We start from the raw sequence: 11,810 nt of genomic DNA on the forward strand, positions 1-11,810 counted from the left end.
ACTCAAAAAGGCACCAGCTGCATTCAACGATTCAAGGATTTGTTATTGTCATTGCACAATACAGGATTGCACAATGAAATGTAGTGGTGTAGCCCCCTCCACGCTACACACACAGAACATTTATAAACTGATATTCAAAATGTTTGAATTAGAATAGAATATGAACAATTACATATGCAATAAAATAGGAGGAACTGTAGGCTATAAAAGTAGCACAAAAGAAAGAAAATATAGATATATGTATAGATATATAGATATCTACATATATGAAAATGGGTTCTATGGTTACCCATGAGTCTCCCCTTTACAGATATGCCCACTTTAAGATAATCACATGCAGTTTGGGGCAAGTCATAGTCAAGTCAGCACACTGACACACTGACAGCTGTTGTTGCCTGTTGGGCTGCAGTTTGCCATGTTATGATTTGAGCATATTTGTTATGCTAAATGCAGTACCTGTGAGGGTTTCTGGACAATATGTATCATTGTTTTGTGTTATTAATTGATTTCCAATAATAAATATATACATACATTTGCATAAAGCAAGCATATCTGCCCACTCCAATGCTGATTGAGTATTAAATACTTGACCAATCTCCCTTTAAGGTACATTTTGAACAGATAAAAATGTGCAATTAATTTGTGATTAATCACGATTAACTATTTTAATCAGTTGACAGCCCTAAAATATATATATGATGAGTATATATGATGTTCATACAGTATATTCATATCATATATAGCCTGGGGAAAGAAGCTGATCTGTAGTCTGGTGGTATGGCAGCGGATACTATATAACGTATAACATAAACTATTATATTTGTCATATACATTAGGAGCAGTGGGCTGCCGTGAAGCGCCCGGGGAGCAGCTTTGGGTGAGGTGTCTCACTCAAGGACACATCGATATTAGATATGCAGTAGTAGCTGGAGATTGAATCGTCAACCTTGCAGTTAAAGGACCACCTTCACCAGTTTGTTACCTCCTATTTTAATCTTTTGTCCTCCATGTGAACAAACAAGCCTAACCTACAATCATGGGTAATTTAATTTCTGTGACACTATCCATTTTGTAGAATAAAACTGAAATATCTGATGTGTCCGTTCAGTATGTGAAGGAGCAAAGGCCTCAACTAAGTGATATAACCCTTAAGATAATCACTCAAGTGAACTGCTGCTGTCTCACACTTCTCTGAGGTGAAGCTGGACTTCACTGTCTTTTTGCTCGTGTGCATGCTTGCTGCTGTGCTCTACCGATTGCACTTTGCACGACATCACACCCACCTCTACCGTACCGAGGTTTCTCATAAACAAACCAAACCTCGCTTTTCCATAACTGTGCTGTAAGCTGTTGCATCTTCTAACAGCAACATTTAAATGATGGATGACAAACAGTTCAACTGTAGAAGGATTTTTTCCTTTCGCGTTCAGAGGCCTGAAGTGGTGAAAGCAATCAATATTTTGCTAGAAAAAGCAACTTTATAAAAGTAATATATACTTTTATACATTCAATAATCATGTTATCCCTGTAATCTTCATGTGACCACTCACATTTATCTATAGTAGACCTGGGGGTCCTCAGGTTGGGAACCAATGGTCTATTGTGCCGTTTCAGCGTTTCAGCCTCTATTATTACATAAAGAGTGTAATTTTTTAATATTGGAACGAGATAAAACATAATTATTAGAGTAATTTTTAATATTAACTCAATTTGCCAGAGGTAGAGACCAGACGACATTTTTTATTTTATTTGACCTTTATTTAACCAGGTAAAATCAATTGAGAATCAATTCTCATTTACAATGATGACCTGGCCAAGAGGCAGTAGCAAGAGTATAAAGACACAGTCCACACAAGCGACACAAATAGCACAGATACAGTATAGCATGACAAACATACAGCATGCCATGACAAGACATGAGAAAATGGCTAAAAACAGCATAGGTAAATAAATAGGTCAGAAATTAATAAACACTATGTACAAAAAGAGACGGATTACTGGATGTTCTTTGTAAAAATGGAAGAGAGAGAGAGAAGTGAGGGCTTGTCAGCAAGTACAGCAGTCAGCTATGACTTGTTGCAGCTTTTGTTTGAACATGTTGAGAGAGGTGAGAGCTGTTAGTTTGAGCGTGTTTTGTAGTGAGTTCCAGTCATTTGCAGCGGCAAAATGAAAGGAGTTATGACCAAAGACAGTACGGACTTTTGGAATGATGAGCCTAATGAAGTCACTGGATCTTAAATGGCGATTGCTGTCGGAAATGTGCTTACAAATGAAATAAATGAATATGCCGTTGCATGCATGCTTATTAGCTAAAAATTGCTATATTAACATAAATCATTAGATTAGAGTTTCCGTAGGTGTGCGGTTAACAGATAGATCCTGTTTTCCGCTTGACATCAGCAGAAAGAGCAGCAAACTCTCCACTGAATCTAAAAATGGGAAGGTTTCAGAAGTCAGTGAACGGAAATTCACGTCATTTGTTCAGAGCCAATTTTCCCCTCATTGTCCCTGAATATTCTTATTTGACCTTCAGCTAACTAGTATGAAAGTCTGAGTAATTGATCAGTGTAGTGTCAGCGGTTGGGAGGACCCAAACCTATCTGCATCTGTATTTTATTTCCAGGACAAGAGACATTTTAAATACAATACAGTATACAAAAATCTCCTTTACTGCAATGCCACAGTCTGGTTTCTCCACAATACTGTAGTAACAAAAGGAGCAAAGAATACTTTTTTTTAAAAATAATATTAATTTTTATACCCTCAAAATCTCCCCACTCAATTCAAGAGCAAGAGTTCTTCATAGTTTGGATTTGACTGCAGTGTTTGCTTTATGAGCATTACCTGTTTTTCTTTTCTCCCCTGTCCCCTGAGCAGCAGCTCATCTTTCGTGCGTTTTCCTATGAATGTCCAGGAACACATGACACACGTGTCAATTTCCACTCCAGACTTTAATACACTTCCGTCTCACAGGAAACAACTTAGTTAAATTTAGGCAAGAAAACCACTTAGTTAGGTTTCGGAAAGATCATGGTTAAGTTACACCACACCGGAAGTGTAGTTCTTTCTGTGCGTATGGTGACCACCGGTAACTGGGACTCAGGGTTTGATTGCCTGACTGTTCTGCTGTGCAAATCATATCACATTTCTGTATTTCCAGCAATGCTTTGAATTTTCTTCTAGCTGTCAGCATTCACATTACATTTTCCGCAGGAAATGGGTTTTCTACTTATATTTTGTAGTGGAGTATCTGCAGTATATCTTAGACTGGTTTCACACCTCTGAATTGCACAATCTCAAACAGTACAGGAGTTGAAACCAGATACACTCCTGCTAGAGGCCGACTGCTGCATCATTTTGCAAAACAATCATAATTTAGCGAGTTAATGTTGATACTTAAAGCTGCAGTGGGTAGAAATGGAGCAAATATGATTAAAAAAAGTTATTTTTTATAAAAGGTCACTACATCCTGACAGTAGTGCATGAGACAGGTAATCTGAAAAAAATCATGTGCCTCTGTGTCCTCCGTTGCTCCTAATGGCATCTGCAGGATGGAGGAAAACAACCAATCAGAGCCGAGCTGGAGTCTGCCGTCTCTGAGCAGCTGTCAATCACTTGCAAAGTCCGACCAAACGGTCAAACTAGGCAGCGCTGATCAAATATGAATCAATATTCTGTTACTGTAATGTCTATTTCTCGCCTAAAATGTTTTCAGAAACATCTTGTAGTGTACTGTTTAGCTGTAAAATCAGAAAGCTTAAGACCTGGCAGCCATGTCGAGATCAGTTCAGGAAATACCAAGCAACACCCACCAGCCAGAGCACAGCCAATAGGAACGCTCTCTCTGAAATGACCTGTGATTGGTCAGTGTCTCCTGTCACGGGCTAAAACAAATTTAAGCCTGAAAACAGAGCCATGAGGAGGTGTAGAAGTCTAGTTATCTCTCAGAACACTTGAATTACAATATGCTGAAAGTTTACTATGGCATTTTTGCCCAATGATGCCAAACAAATGTTGCCTACTGAAGCTTTAATGGTGCTGCTCTCTACTTCTATCTTCCCTTCCCAGATGCTTTCCTCTCTCTGCCTGGTTGTGTCCACTGGAGGCTCAAACACCAATAATAACTCCCTCCAGTTCCCTGCAGCTTTCATTGTGAATTAAAAACATCCAAGACTGCCCAGAAATGTTCTGTCTGCTTATAAACCTTCAGACTGTGACAAAGTCAGCTGGAGTGACAAGTGTCTGATTTCAACTTCAAACGATATTAAGCAGTCTGTGAGATATCTACAGAGTATTATTTAAGAACTTCTCTTTTCACATATATGAGTCACAGTACAGATGGGAAACCTCCACAGATTTAATCCACCATGAAGGCTGCAGTTTTTCATCCCGCTCTCCTGTCTCTTAAAGTATAAGAACACATTTTTAATTTGACAGACACAAGCTGTGTGTTACTTTGCAATATTAAACTTAGGAGAGTAAATGTGTCTGTGGCAAAGGCAAACTACTGGTAGGATCATATGAAGATATTTGTTTTTAAAGAATGAGAAGTCAGTAGAAATGTATGAATAAAGTGAATAAAGTTCAGCAGTGACATAAATACCAAGACAGTATAAAAACAGTACATATATGATAGATTAAGAAAAAAGAAATCCAACCTTAAAAACTGAAGAAAGAACTAAATCATTATCAGGTGCAACATGTGCTTTAAGCCATGTCAACCTTCTACATCCAAATGTTTGACTTTTATATGTTCATCAAAAATATATATTAGGGCTGTTAATCGATTAAAATATTGAATCACAATTAATCACACTTTTTTATCCGTTCAAAAGGCACTTTAAAGGGAGATTTGTCAAGTATTTAATACTCTTATCAACATGGAAGTGGGCAAATATGCTGCTTTATTCAAATGTATGTATATATTTATTATTGGAAATCAGTTAACAACACAAAACAATGACAAATATTGTCCAGAAACCCTCATAGTTACTGCATAAAGCATAAACTATATGCTCAAATCATAACATGGCAAACTGCAGCCCAACAGGCAACAACAGCTGTCAGTGTGTCAGTGTGCTGACTTGACTATGACTTGCCCCAAACTGCATGTGATTATCTTAAAGTGGGCATGTCTGTAAAGGGGAAACTCATGGGTAACCATAGAACCCATTTTCATATATGTATAGATATCTATATATCTATACATATATCTATATATATTTTCTTTCTTTTGTGCTACTTTTATAGCCTACAGTTCCTCCTATTTTATTGCATATGTAATTGTTCATATTCTATTCTAATTCAAACATTTTGAATATCTGTTTATAAATGTTCTGTGTGTGTAGCGTGGAGGGGGCTACACCACTGCATTTCATTGTGCAATCCTGTATTGTGTAATGACAATAACAAATCCTTGAATCGTTGAATGCAGCTGTTGCCTTTTTGAGTGAGAACCACCAGTATTTCCTCAGTACTCTCTGACCACAAGCTGCTGTGTGTCAGTTATTTGGTAATTTGATTAAACACAAATTGGTTGAGGAATATACATCAGGTAAGCATAATGTCAACTGAAATACTAATCTAATCTCATTTTTTCAGTTTTTATTACACAGTAGTTGTGCAGCGTTGTAAGACATTGTAACTGACATGCTTTCTCGGATGACTATTGAAACCATCAAATAGGAAAGTGATACATTTTCCTGAGGTTTTACGCTCTTCTACATGCCTGAGCTGTGAGAGGAAAGGACCTGCCACTCATTTAATTCGCTTTCTCTCTTTTCCTCTTTTCGTTACGTGAGCGGTTTATCCAGTTTTACCATGAAATGAAACTGTCAGGTTTATGTACTGGCTGAAACTATTACCAAAAAAGTAAGGAAAGTGAGATAAATGAACCCATACAAACTACCACGAGCCACACTGCAACAGGGTCGACTTCAGCCTTTTTGGGGGGGTTTATGTGAAATCGGAAGTACTAATTGCACAGACTTTGCGGTGTTCATATCTAGGTTTCACTGTATTAAATGCTGAACTAGCATCTACATCTGGGACCCTGTATGCCACATCAGAGCGACAACACCATATAGGCTCCGCAGAAAAACAAATGTTGGCCATGTCTGTAAAGGGGGGACTCGTGGGTACCCAGAGAACCCATTTTCATTCACATATCTTGAGGTCAGAGGTCAAGGGACCCCTTTGAAAATGGCCATGACAGTTTTTCCTCGCCAAAATGTAGCCTAATTTTCAAGCGTTATTTAGCCTCCTTCACGACAAGCTAGTATGACATGGTTGGTACCAATTGATTCCTTAGGTTTTCTAGTTTCATATGATGCCAGTATCTTCATTCTAGCTTAAAACAATTTTGCATTAATCGCATTAACTTTGATAGCCCTAATATAAATATATGGATGTTAGATTTCTTTTTTTCAAAGCCCCTGATCTATAATCCAAAATGATAGTGCTCTCACTGATGATGAGTCAAAAACTTTGACAGGAAATTCTGACTCAGATACCCTCAAATATAACAAACATCTATCCTGCCATCTGTTGGACAAAATCTGTTACAACATTGTTGTCCATCAGATTGTCACATTGTTACTACGACAATGTGACATAGAGCAAACCACTGAAGTATTGTAGTGTATTCATGGAGGAAACCAGATAGAAGGGGGGCAAGGCAAGACGCTGTGTTTAATTTATTAACCTGTACAACGTGCATTAAAGCTTAAAGGCAACATTGACAGTCTTATTGTGTGACATTTTCTCCTCATCTAAGTGTTGTTGAGAAAGAGAAGAAGTGTATTTCCCAAAATGTCAAACTATTCCTTTAAATGGTTGCATCTTTACGAGCTTCTTTTGTGCTCCGTCATGCTTCTCTGGATGTTGTTGTTTTATTACCCAATAGAGGAATAGCATAAATACTCAAAAAACAATTGCTTGTTAAATCTCCCATATATGCAGACTTTAACAGTTAAAGGACCAGTGTGTAATATTTAGAGGGATCTATTGGCAGAAATGGAATATAATATTAATAAGTATGTTTTCTAATCACCTGAAAATACGAATTGTTGTGTTTTCGTCACCTTAGAATGAGCCGGGTCCTCTTCACAGAGCCAGCCGCCATGTCTCTACAGTAGCCCAGAACGGACAAACTACTGTGTTAACTTTTCCTGCTTGGGCCGGAGTCGATAACGTTACTCGCTCCGGCGTTAACCCCCGTCACTCCACTCAGCCGCCGGAAAACAAAACACAGGAAACCTCTGTTGGTCTTGTGGAGCTGCAGAATTTATTTCTGCACAAACTGCAACTTCCACTGAACATTCACTTGATATTCTCAGAGCTAAACTAACGCTCTTCTGTTCCACTAGCTCACTTGTTCGCTCACACACATTCGCCGCCGCTCTCTCTCTCTCTCTCTTGCCTCACCACTCACTTCCCATGTAACACACGCACTCTACGCACTGACTCTGCTATTCTCTGTGACCTACGCTACACTTACAACAGCTCCAGAGAGGGCCATTTGCTTCCTCACATGCAATCTGCAACCTCACCGCTAGATGGCGCCAGATGTTATAACATTGTACCTTTAAATATAGGTATACCAATAAATGTTGATAAAATAAGCACTGGAAACTCAAAGTCCATATGTCCTGCAAATGCATGTCCTTACTGTACTTAATGGATACACACTGTTCATTTCTTCACACATCACGTTTATCAGATGTTGTACCTGCTGTCTGGGATCAGGACAGTTGATTTTAAGATAAAACTTTGACTATCATCTGTAAAACAACAGAATGATGTTCTCCTCAAGCAGGCCACAACCAAACAATGCAGGAATCGGGTAAAAGACCTTGAGGGGTTCACATTGTTAGTTCATTTGAAAGAAGACTCAGTTCTGTTTCTGGTCCACTTCAGCTCTAATGGGGCCTCAGTCCACTTTCTGTTCAAACTATAGCTGATGAAGTTGAAGTTTTAATTTAATTTTTGCATTTTGTTTATTTTTTTTAATGATTTTTTAATGATTTTATTTCAGCTACTTTAACAAATGCAATACATTTAAACAGACACTGAAATGCTGTTAAAACACATTCACTATTCACAGCCTATTTAAAAAAAAAAAAACTCATTCTGCAGCTGCACCACCATCCTGCTCATTATATTATACAATATTAACAGATAATCTACAATATTATTATGTTCCATCAGTGCGAGTGCGACCAATCACATCAGGAGTGATAGAGATCATTATTCACTGATTCTACGGGTCTAAGCTTCATACTGATTTTTAGTATATAAACTGAGATTACACATTATGTGCAATAAACATTTTAGTGGAACTGCTCTAATTGACAGCTGTCTCAGTCACAGTGTTATTAAAGGGACTATTTGTAACTTTCAGAAATGCTTCTTAACAGCGACACCTGTGGCCGTGAAATCAACGAAAGTCAGCGTCGGGCTCGTGTTTGTGCTCGCTCTAAATGGACATGAACGAGCATCGCTCAAAACAGTGAGGCGACACACGTCAGCTAAAAGCACAATATCACTCTATATTTCAGCTGCTTGGCAGTAATGTTAGCTGACCAGACGAAGGTCTCTCCATGAATCAATGCTGATCCTGTGTTTGCTTCTCCTTCCTCCGCGCAGGCTTCAGCAGCGGGGCTCTCCAGCGAGAAACTCGTCTCCCTCCGCCTGCAGCCGGAGAGAGCAGGAAGACACCGGCAACCGGTCGGTAACGAGACGGTAACGTTTCTCTCTGCGGAGCCCCGTTACTTCCCAAGACACGGGAAACCTCTGTTGGTCTGGAGGAGCTGCAGCATTTATTTCTGTACAAACGTCCACTGTACGTTTACTAGATATTCTCAAAGCTAAACTAACTCTTCTGCAGTGTGGAGTGAGCGCGCGTCCACGTCTAGAGGTGGAGATAGCTGAGAACGCGCGCGCTGTCTGAGTGAAGGCAAGCAGGCAGAGGAGACGAGACAGCGGCCACATGCGAGCGCGCATATGCGAGCGCGCATATGCGAGCGCGCATGTGTGCCGACCCGCTACATTTATACGCTTAGAAAGTTACAAACAGTCCCTTTAAATGAATGTCGCAAAAGAAGGACAAGCAGAGGTTTTATTCTGAGCTGAGGGGGACTTGATGCTGTGATAGATTTAAATGTGAGGGCAAAAAACGCTGTTCAAAGAAATGACTGACAGCACATAAAAACTGTAACTTTAAAAAGTCCTGAGTAACAAACTAATATCTTTCAATTTTTCTTCACGCGCAAAAAATGCTGACTAATCGCTCTGAGTTTGTTTGGAGGGCTGAAATGGACCAAGTGTGAAAACACCCTAAATGTGGTGACAGATAAAACTTTGACTGTCATATGTAAAACAACAGAAAGATGTTCTCCTCAAGCAGGCCACAACCAAACAATGCAGGAATCGGGTCATAGACCTTTTTTTCTGCAGATAAAGTAAAGTGCAGTGTGGTGGAAAATGCTTTAAGACACTTCATCACTTTTTAATAATCAACATGACATGATCTAGTTTGAAGGAGGTAGATCAAAACACCACAGAAGTCCCGTTGGTAATGAGTAATCTAGCATTTCACCTTGCATGAGCTACCTTTTTTTTAAGGACACTGTTTTTTTTTGTGACCACTTCCTGTCACATGTTCACCCCTTGACAATCTCACAGTTGTGCTGCTCAGCCATCACACGCACTGGTTCTTTGTTCTTGCAGTTTCAGGCTTCATTTTACACTGGCCAACAATGGACCAGAGTCTTTACAGAAAAGCTGATATTTTATTTTCACATTGCTCAAAAAGTCACTGTAATTTTGACGATAGTTTCTTTCATTGATTGTATTTTACTATATTTTATTGAGTTTCATGAAATTTGATTTAGATGTAGCTGCTAACAAGACCAGGAGCTTACAGCGACGCTAGCAGTGATGTATGTTTATTGTAAAGAAAACCAAACTGTTAGATAGTTCACAGTTCAGGTCTAAAATCTGTTCTTCTAACACAGTTCTTGGTTTCAATACTGAATCCTTACAAACTTCCAGTTATAGCATGAGAAATTACTATTTCCTTTGTTCATGTATTAGGCTATTTGTTATCAAATTTAGTATTTCAGTTCATGAACAGAACATGAACAGAAGGATTGGACGAATAAGACATTTTGACCTGATGATGGAGCTAGATGAAAAGTTAAAGATGGTAATCCATCAAACAGTTGAGATATTTCACTCTCAATCAAAAAAATGTTTACCTGCTGGTGGCGCTATATTAAATGTCAAGGCAAAGATTTAAGATTTGTGACGCCCCTCCCACTGTGTTGGAGGTTGTCCTGGCCAACCTCAGCCGGCGGTTGGCTGATGAGGGAGGGTCGTTGGCTCAGCTAAGCTCACCTGGGCCTTCCCGCCTATAATGGTGCCTTCAAATGAAACTGGTGAGCTTGTGTTTACAACATAGGAAGTCGTGTACACGATATGCTTGGTGTTCAAGTGGTTAAGTCGTAAGAACACCGCTGTTAAGCAAAGGCAATATTAACGTTGCTGTCGGCATCTAGAAGCCACAGAAGCTAACAATTTAGCAAACCAACAAGTGGGTAACATAATGCAGTAAATGCAAAGGCATAATGACAGAGGAAACAGATGAGGCTGTTGGGAATATCAACATTTTTCTCAGACCTAATATATAATTACTAAGAAAAACAATATACGACTAATATTACAATATATTCACTTATTATGCAGCGAAAAATTAACTCCCACGGCCTCCGCCATTTCTGCCAACGTCAAGAAACAGTCACAAGTCGTGAACTCGGAGCTTTCAGAAACGTTCCACTTACAAAGCGTGAATACCACAAGAGTGGGGCATTCATATGGACACGGAAAACACGACAGCAATTGAAGGCACCATAAAATCTGTGCCTTGTGTTATTTCTTGCCCCGTCCCACAGCCACATCCACCCGGCGTCACCTTCTTTTGGTTCTGCACCTTCAACGCCTCCACAGCACATAATGCCACACAACCATGCTCTACTTTCATTTGCTGACATTGCTGATCTACACACTCCATTATTCATTTGAGTTAACCCTAGTTTAATAAATTGTGTTTGGTTTTTATGTATAACCTTGAAAGGACTCCATTTTTGTCACATTCCCCGAACCAGTTTGCAACAGATTCATCCTCTAAGGACCATGAATGTCTGAACAAAATGTTCAATTCATCTAGCAGATATTGAAATATTTCACTGGATACGTGAAACTTTGACCTGCTGGTGGGGCAAAAGGAAAAAACAGAGGATCACTAAAGTCATTAGGATTCATCCTCTGGGGAAAACTAAACTTTATATGATGCGGCAGATTGTAGACCTTCTGTTAGATCAGCGGTTATCAAACATTTTGGTGCTAGGAGAAAGTTATCCAAGGACCCCTCATAATAGTAACACCGATTAAGCATATGCTTAGCTTACTACCTTTTGTACTCTTAGAAGCCATTGGAACTATTAGTAGTCTAAAATCCATTCAACCTAAATACTTCAGATCTGTTTCATAGTGATAAACAGAAACGCATTTCAATTTTAAATCATGTTAATTCCACTTTGTTTCTGCTTTGTAAACGTAACTTTACAAACGTAATTTCCATACTTAAGCTACACCACTTTTGGCGTTATTTCAACCCAAACCACAATCTTTTCCTAAACCTAAGTAGTTTTGCTGCTTAACCAAGTTGTTTCCTGTGAAGACGAAAGTTTAATTTGAAAAGACTGTAGCGGGAATTGACACGTGCGTCACATGTTTCTGGACAATCGTAG

This window comes from Sebastes fasciatus, chromosome 5 (genome assembly GCF_043250625.1).
Source record: "Sebastes fasciatus isolate fSebFas1 chromosome 5, fSebFas1.pri, whole genome shotgun sequence".
Lineage (NCBI taxonomy): Eukaryota > Metazoa > Chordata > Actinopteri > Perciformes > Sebastidae > Sebastes > Sebastes fasciatus.